Source organism: Colias philodice, chromosome 9 (assembly GCF_061535455.1).
Source record: "Colias philodice isolate Cphi_HAF_F1 chromosome 9, ilColPhil1 Martin Lab GWU primary, whole genome shotgun sequence".
Classification (NCBI taxonomy): Eukaryota; Metazoa; Arthropoda; class Insecta; order Lepidoptera; family Pieridae; genus Colias; species Colias philodice.
This window is the reverse complement of record NC_143094.1, coordinates 7,920,485-7,930,127: the sequence shown is the minus strand read 5'-3', so window position 1 is coordinate 7,930,127 and position 9,643 is coordinate 7,920,485.

Below are 9,643 nucleotides of genomic sequence, written 5' to 3'. Positions count from 1 at the left end.
TAACGACGGTAACCTTTTTCATGCTCTAACGAGTAAAGAATACATTTTTATATTTTCACCAAATCAAGAAATAATGAAATAAAAAAAATGGAGATGTATTTGACCTTCCCTAAACTAGACTATAGTTTACTGTTTTATTTTGTTGGGTGTGCGATATACATATAAATAAATACAAAAGATACCTACAAAGTATTTTACAAATGGTATGGGACTTTAAAGTTTAAAAAGGGGTCAAATAATAATAATTAATATCTAAACAATGTTTCATGAAATCCAAGACACCCCAGTAACAAACGTTATTAAAATAAAACAAAGTTTAATTAACTTCGATCGCCTAGGTAACCGATTTCAAAGGAATTTTCCGACATAATTATACCAGTGACAACAAATAATGAGTACCAAATATATATAAAACTTATCGCATCGTACCTTATCTCATTAATTTTTTACCTAAAAGTTTAAATAAGGAATAAAATAAAACCGACACTCAGCTGCATCCCTATTTAAAAATTGAATAAAACTTAGAAGAAGTCTTGGAAAACTTTTTTTTGTGCGTAGAAGTACCTACTAAATTTATTTATGTTTCTAATTGAGATCTTATAATTCCTATGACAATTAATTAATTAAGCGTATTTTAGTAAGATAGAGGTTTAGCATTTAACCACCTATACGAATGTAATAATTTATACATTTGAAAGCAATCTCCGCTACAGGGATTTGAATAAATGTTTTACTAATTGTTTTTTAATTATAAAAAGGTCTGTAGGGTTTTGTCGATGCAGGTCCTGGGAGCATAGGCTTTTATCTTTTTAATTAGATATATAGATAAAATTTATCATTATGTGTAAAATATAATATGGTCATTATATATATTATCTTTCTTATATATAAAATTCTCGTGTCACAATGTTAGTCTGCATACTCCTCCGAAACGGGTGGACCGATTCTCATGAAATTTTCTGTGCATATCGGGTAAGTCTGAGAATCGGCCAACATCTATTTTTCATATGTACCACGGGCGAAGCCGGGGCGGACCGCTAGTATATGTATAAATAATTTAAGTAACACTTATTTCTACTACTGGTATATTAATAGATATGGGGAAAGTTTATATCTACATATTTGTAAATATATGCATGTATTTTAATAAATTACTAAATCGAGTTTTTAAACCATAGCATATTCATTCATATAAATGTAAAAACGTAAACGTATTTAATTAGTTTACTTATAAATGAACCTCGTAAATTGTAATACGTATAATATTATAATCAGCGCAAATGTTAGTAAATACAATATCTAATTTATACTATCTAAAACTATTATACAAATACACAAAAAATCCACTCTAATAAAACAATGTTGTGACGAGCGAGGTTGTGACATATAAAATCTAGGTCATCCGCTTTCAGTTTGATGCACTTTAACAACTAATGACGTCAGGCTATTAGTGTTAAAAATGTGCATTGGGTAAATAAAACATCATTAATAATGTCACATGGCATTTATTATCGTCTTTAATTTGAACTAGCTTTGTAAGTACGTTAGGAACCTATATTATGTTAGAGCACTATCTAATTATCTATGGGCATACCTAAGTGCGATATCAACTGATACGTAGCATCCTCCACATGAAGACCTGTCCTCACGTGCAAATTCTCCCCATAATTTCACCATCTTCAGATTTTCAATTACCGAAAGATATCCTATTTCATACGATATTATAAGGTTTTGTCTATTACCATGATATGAATCATGCGTATGCATTTAAATTATTATTAATTCTATTTAAAACACTTAATACGACGTGGACATTATCTGAAATTTTTTATGAAACGAAGTAATCTCTGTAACCACCAGTCGCATATTATTTTATATACAGTATACGCACTCGTAGGATAATATTATAATTGAATACATATGCGAAAGCAAACATGGGACCGGTATTCAATGGAAAAACAATTCGTCTGGCTAGTTAATCAGCCGTTGAAATATTCGACGTAAACATTTTGCAGATATTTTAAGCTTCATGATGTACTACATACGCAAATAAGTTTAATATCTGATACTTCCATACACAGATCGCAGAATATCAAATTTACTGTCATACATAAAATAACAACATAAAACTCTTGGGCGTAATTATTAATTTGCATTTAGATAGCTATCCATAAAACAGAACCGGGTTACCGGGTAATATAAATATTACACTTTTTTCAATTCATTTATTCAGTTCTGATTTCGGTGTTTACGCAGCAAACGACGCAGAAATAAAATGTTCTATTGTAAACGTAGCTCAGTGAACCAATTTATTTTTCTCTTGAGACTGAATCAAATCTCAGCTTGTTTTATTTTTTTTTAACTTGCAATCGTTGATTACTGCTACGTACCTGAGTATTCTCACTATAATGCTTTATGTCAATATGCAATGGTAATTTAGAGTCGGATTGTAGCTTTTACAAACAATTTGTATTGTCTAATCAAACCTTTATTGTACTGAATAATATGAACGGTGAACAATATAATAGTGACTAGTATTTAATCATACATCATGAATACGTTATATTATACGTGTTCGTGCTGTTTATTTTCTATTTTAGGGCTGTATCACATAAGTACAGGAAAAATATACGGGTATAATAAGGTCAGTATGTGTTCATTGTATGCTACGAAGAATCTCAAAACCTATCAGCCTAAAGTTGAATGTGTATGGTATGATGATGTATTATTACTTATTATTGGTGAGTCACTCGACGAGCTATCACAAAATTAACGTGAAAGTAGAGTAAACGCATGAATTGGGTTACTCCAACCGGGAAGGTTATTTCACGGAAAATCGGTTATCGTGTGATAGTGAAGGTTCATTTGAAGGAGCATAATAAATTGATAGTACCTATATTAATAGCGCGTTTTATTACCTATTATCGTCTAAATTAGATTTCTGAATAATATCGGTTACAGTCCGGTAGCGCACATCTTGTAGATCAACATCACTTGATTTAATTACAAATGAAGTGGTTTGCATGTTCGATTCCCAAATTCGGTCAAAGCCAAGGAAACTGTTTATTTTTTTTTATAAAGTTCTCTCATAAAATGTATATGAATGATGAAATATATTTAAAATATGTTTAGCTATATCGTCTAGGTATGCATAGGTACTTTTAAAGTACGAAAAATACGACGAGTCCTCGAGAAAATTTCAATAAGTGGTTGTTATACAAACTCTCGTTGCCTTTGGAGATCTTAAGTATTAGGAGTTGGTTTGTTAACGTTATTTAATGAAAAAACTTTACCTAAATCTTCTGCTTCTTATTGCGATTCTGGTGAAAGCCCGAATTATCTATATTATGTTGGTACAGATAATACAGATAGATTATAATATAGTGTATACGAGTATAACTGATATCTTAATAAATTAAAACAAATAAATCAAACAGATATCTTTTTTTTTCTGGCCAACTGTGGCTTGGCCGATGCCGTTTCCTCACGATGTTTTCCTTCGCAGTTTAGAAATGAACAAATACCTATTTACTTACCTAAACATTAAACTATAGAGCAACTAGCAACACATAATCCTTGATCCAATGCAAAATTACATGCACAAAATTATTAGAAAAAAGTAGTCCTGTATTAGAAATCATAGTGGATAAACATTAAACACTGTACAACAAAGCCAAAATTGAATGAAATAGTAATCAATATTGGCAGTACGTCCTATGCTTATGTCCGCTACTATGTAGTATTGTATGATTATCTCTACTTATAGGTTGAAAACAAAGACATGTCACATTTTATGAGACGTTATCATGTCACATGTGACTTATCCTTTACAAATCGGATTACGATCGACACAAGGGGGCGTATAATGATGTATAGATAGTTATATCATATTGTTCTTCCTTTGTCTGAGATTATACGTGATTATACTACATCAGTTATGAATGAGAATTTCAGCAAAACAAAGAGTAAGCGATATAAACATCGTTATCGTTATTTCATTAACGTCGTTATACAAGAAGAGTATCGTCTCCGTTTCTATTATAACACGATTAAAGTTTGTATGAAGATTCATACATAATATAAATTTCTTTTTCTGATATAGCAAGAGGCTAAGCTGCGGGGCCGACTTTATGGAAATTATTTTCGTGTCTTCAGGTGGATAAAATTATGGTTAACTAGTGGTCCACCCCGGCTTCGCCCGTGGTACATATTTCGCAATAAAAGGTAGCCTATGTCCTTTCTCGGGTATCAAAATATCTCCATACCAAATTTCATGCAAATTGGTTCAGTAGTTTAAGCGTGATTGAGTAACAGATAGACAGACAGAGTTACTTTCGCATTTATAATATTAGTAAGGATTCTTACAAATGCGACAAAAATAGTGATAGCATACTTTACATATATTTATCTTCAGCATTAATATATGCCTTATATTCAGTACTCTAGTTACTTAGTTAGAACTTACTACCTCAATCTATAGCTTGCACGTCGCTATTAATTCGCTAGAGAATTCAATAATATCGTTACAAGCGTCAGTATGTTGCTATAACTATTAACATTGTAATATTTACCTTTACTTGGAAGCTTGAGTGATTAACCTATTTCGTTTTAATGTGATCGAACTAAATACAATGTGCTACATTTATATTTTTTTTCTTTGTAAATATTATGAATGTTATGAATTAGATACCATTGAACCAATGGATGGAAACTAAATCAATGGAATTAAAATCATTTCATGAAAAAAATTGCTATATTTTACCAATTTATTAGAAACTGTCTAAGGAAACTGTTTTTTAATGTCATTGCAATCAGTCATTTCTTTTTATTTTGTTACCCTTCGCAAGCAGACCAAGTAATCGTTTACCTATACGTACCTACAACAAAAACATTATGAATGCATGTATTCAAAATATACAATATCCGTATGCATTACATCAAACTATGAACAATATTTTGTGGGGAGCACCTGACTGTAATATGCACATCATAATAATTTAAACATACCTCATTTAACTACAGCGGTTTTGGATGTCTATGAAATGTAGTTTCTGTTGTAGTTGTTTTCCCGACTAATGAAAGCTCGCTCAATTTATTTTCAATTGTAGGTCAGGGGTCGCGATAAAGTTAGGTATTTCCAACTTAGTATCGAATCGAGTAAAGGCAAAAATCACGACCCAATTGTTGAAATATATCAAGGTATTTTTAACTAAACTACATATACAGAGCGAAGAAGATGTCCTTTATATATTTGAACAAAAGGACGAATTTGGCAACATAATAAGTATCTTTGACTAACTAGACACGGTTTAATGACCAAAACACACGTAAACAATACATACCTACATGTCCAACTAGTAGATGACAAATTGATGACCATATTGTAATTCAATTGGACAAGCGTATGGATACCGCATCCTTGGTCCAAAGTCTATTAATGTGTGATATTGGAACAGCAATATCATACAAATGAATATATGCATCATGCTGAGCCCCAGGGTTTGTTGCAATTTGCATGTTATTACTGAAGGAAAAAGCGCACATAGATTGCCGGGCAGGTGCAATATAAAAAGGGGCAAAAAGAATTTATGTCCATGTTTAAAAAATAAACATTTTCTTTTAAAGTGAAACTTTTATTACATCGTCTCATACTTTTTGGTCTGTGTAGCGCATGTCGCGTGACGGTCGGCTGCCGAGTAGGTATAAAGCAGTGTTCGGAACCGTTCGAACAGTTTCACTTTTACCGTGGTTTCATAAAACCACACAACATTTTTTTTATGTTCTGTATTATTAAATATAGTTTCGCATAGTTACACTCTAAGAGATAGATAATACATAGTAAGACGCTGCTGGACAATATTTTAATAATGCAAATTTGAAGTTTATTTAGAAATAATAGTAAGTTATCGTACAAAACTTTATTACGAAGGATTTACGAGGTTCTTACGTTATAGTTATGGCTCGTACACTCGTGCCGCTGTAGTGCAAGGTTTATCGTCCGTATTTTATGCTGACCGGGAACTCTTAAATATAAACCTAGTAAGTAAAAGAACATAGAAAGAAACATATTATGCAGTACACTGTATAATTACTAATTTAGTTTTGAAACGAATGACATGTTATTTCAATTTGCTTTCCTTAATTAACATATTGTCTAGTGAGATGTATGAGTGTCGAAGGGTCTTTTAGACAAAGCCGCCTTCACATGGCATTTGGCAGATTTCTCTATGAGCTTCTTCCTATGTTCTATAATATGTTTGCCTTTCGCTTACCCTCGTGTGGCACTGTCGAATACATGCAAAACATATTAATAACTAGCTTTCCACCCGCAGCTTCGCCCGCGCAGTCAAAGAAAAACCCGCATAGTTCCCGTTCCCGTGGGATTTCCGGGATAAAACCTATCCTATTTCTCGGGGTAAAAAGTAGCCTATGTCTTTTGGGTATCAAAATATCTCTATACCAAATTTCATGCAAATTGGTTCAGTAGTTAAGGCGTGATTGAGTCACAGACAGACAGACAGAGTTACTTTCGCATTTATAATATTAAGTACTATGGATTTTACTTTACATAAATATGAATTTTATGTAGGTACTTACTTTAAAGTTTCAAGGCGAAGTTCCTTTCTGCATTACAGCATAAATTCGTTTCAGAGCAATGCAGAAAACTTACCACATGTTGAATGGGTGCTCGGTATCCGAAGTTTACGAAGTCGTCTTAGACAAACTTTAGTTTCTAGATATAAAACTAATCGAAAGTAAATGACACGAATGGAAAAATGTATCTGCATTATCTACGAACAAAAGTAGAGCATTCTGTGGCATTATGCAGTTTAAAAGGATACTTTTTAAAAGAACTTTCAAGGTAAGTGCTTCGACGTCGAATTTTATGATTTTGATGTTGATTAGTATGTATGTAATATGATAATTAAAATAGCGATGAACAAATAATTATCGGAATCTTTTTATTGTAAATACTATTTTCATGTGTACATTTTAGTACAGTACTTAGTAAACTTTGTATAATTTCTGCGTAATTATTTGAGCTATGGCTATGTATAAGTCATATAAAGCCAGAGAAACACACAAGACATCCCATCTCATCCCTTCCGTTTTCTGCACACTTGTTTATATTACACGTGTAAATAACCGATAGGTACAAATTACTTTCCTTGTATGAATGTACTTTTGTATACGTAAGACAAAATAATATCACCAAATTTAATTACTCCAAGTTTTGTCATAACGCGTAACCTCGAGGCAAAATAACAATAAACGTTGAGTGTTTAAATAATATGTTTTTGGTATGCGTTTAGAAGTAACATGTGCGAAAAGGTCCATATTGAAGGAATTTCAGTTCAACGTTCAAATATTAACAAATCCTAGCCTTGTGGAAAATATATTTGCGAATAATGTACTTAAAGAATTCAGAATAGAGATTTTTTCAGTAAGAACAAAAACTTGAAGTAAAGCTTTTAAGATTTTTACAAAAGCTTCTTTATAAATATTTCATACAAAACTTAGTTAAATTATTGTGTAATAATCAAAGCAACTGAACACAACTTTTTGAAACCGACTGGAACGCGTGGATCATCCAGTTGAGTATGGTGGAAATAAATCAGCGGTTGATTGTTTGATCGCTTGATTGGTTGAATTAACATTTGAATAATTAAATTACAATACGTTTTGTTTGGAAACAAACTCATTTCAAAGGCGGATAACCGCAAATTAAATATACATTATGCAATGAGAATAACAGAATATTTTGCATTTGCGGCAAAACACATATCATCTTAATATACCGGAGGCAAAATCTCTTTAAGTCATACTTCATATTTTTTTTAATAATATCATAATTATATCGGAATTTATGTAACCACGTCAAATTAAAAAAAAAGTCGTAGTAAATCATCATCTTTGGTTACGACCGAATGTCTGAGACATGTAAGCGAGTGTCTGCTTTACAATTCACAAAACAAAACCAATTTGCATGCTTTGAGCTCAGGCTTAGTAGAGAGCTTAGTTCACATGCAAGCCTGATCAAACAGAGTGTATGTGTATTAAATGATTGTATTCGAAACAAATACAGTTTTGATTTGAAATAAACTTGGAGCAAAACAAACTAGAGCTTCCTGAGGGGTTTAGACTTTAATCTGGCAAAGATGGCTGTGACATTATGGATTATTGTCGGTCGAGAGTCTTAAAAATATTAGTTCTAAGATTAACTTCCAGCTTCCCCTTTGTCAAATCCAGATTTTGCTTGGTCTTTCATGTTCGCTGCTCATTGGATTACGATAAAGTATTTAAATAATACTTTTAATAAGTTTTACTTCAATCGCGCGTAAAGGTTACACGCACACACTTTTTTATATTTTAAAAGAATGCGAAATGACAACAAACTTTTTTTCGTAAAGTGGGATCCGATTCTATTTTCTTAAACATGCAAGCTGTGCAAGCTATTTAAGTAATAAAATAAAAATGAATTCAAATAAAATATTAATCTTAACAAAATATTAATACATAATAATTATTGCCAATACAATATATAACCATACTGTTGTCTATTTCGAATCGAATCTTGGTCGTATAAGAGATTTTTTTTTATTTCAATAAAATAAAAATGTACCATCTCTACTATAAACATCTACTCTTATTTAAATTAAATTATTTACGAAACAAAAATTGCACAAATTCCTAAACTGAAAGAAAATGGTAAATTGCTAGTCAAAGTTATCAAAAGAATATTTCAACTTAGCGCATTCTTAAAAAAAGCATAAAAACTTCATCTATAATCCTTTTGATAATCTACTAATACCGTTACGGGCAAAGCCATTGAAAATAAAATTAAAAAACTAAATACCTTATGCCGTTCATTATTGCACCTACAGCTAGAGTGTGATAATAATCTTCCTGTCGTAAATAACAATTCCCAGAAGTTCTGTAAGCTTGAAAGCGCGTAATAATGAACACAATTAATCAGTTCTATCTTTGAACATAGATAAGAATTAAAGCTATTGAACAAATCTATACTATATAATATTATAAAGCTGAAGAGTTTGTTTGTTTGTTTGAACGTGCTAATCTCAGAAACGACTTGTCCGAAATTTGAAATTTGCGGTGTTAAATAGCCCATTTATTGAGGAAGGTTATATATCATCACGTTAAGACCAACAGGAGCGGAGCAATGCGGGTGAAACCGCGGAGCACATCTAGTTAATAATTACAATCTTTTATTCTTTGTTTATTGTGTTAAGGTTCAAATTAGCTCAGTAGAGGGATATTGAAGAAAAATACGTGTTTTAACTTTGACTGTTTATTTCATACTAGATTTAAATTCATCGCATCTATCAATACACAACAAAAATTCAATTAATGTAAAATTCTCCCGAACATTCTTAATTTTCAATGTTAGGTAAGTTCTAACTAGGGAGCGTAAGAATACTTACATTTAACTATTTCGCGGTATTGTATTAGCAGCAATTGTTATTCCCACACGTATATTTAAATACAGAGAAACATTGCATTTACTAATGAAAACGTGGGCGTGGCAAAATTACCACGGCTATGTACACGAAATTAATTAATCAGACAATTAAAGGCTCGATACTGCTCTTAGATTTGAAAATTAATTATTTGTGAAGGTGAC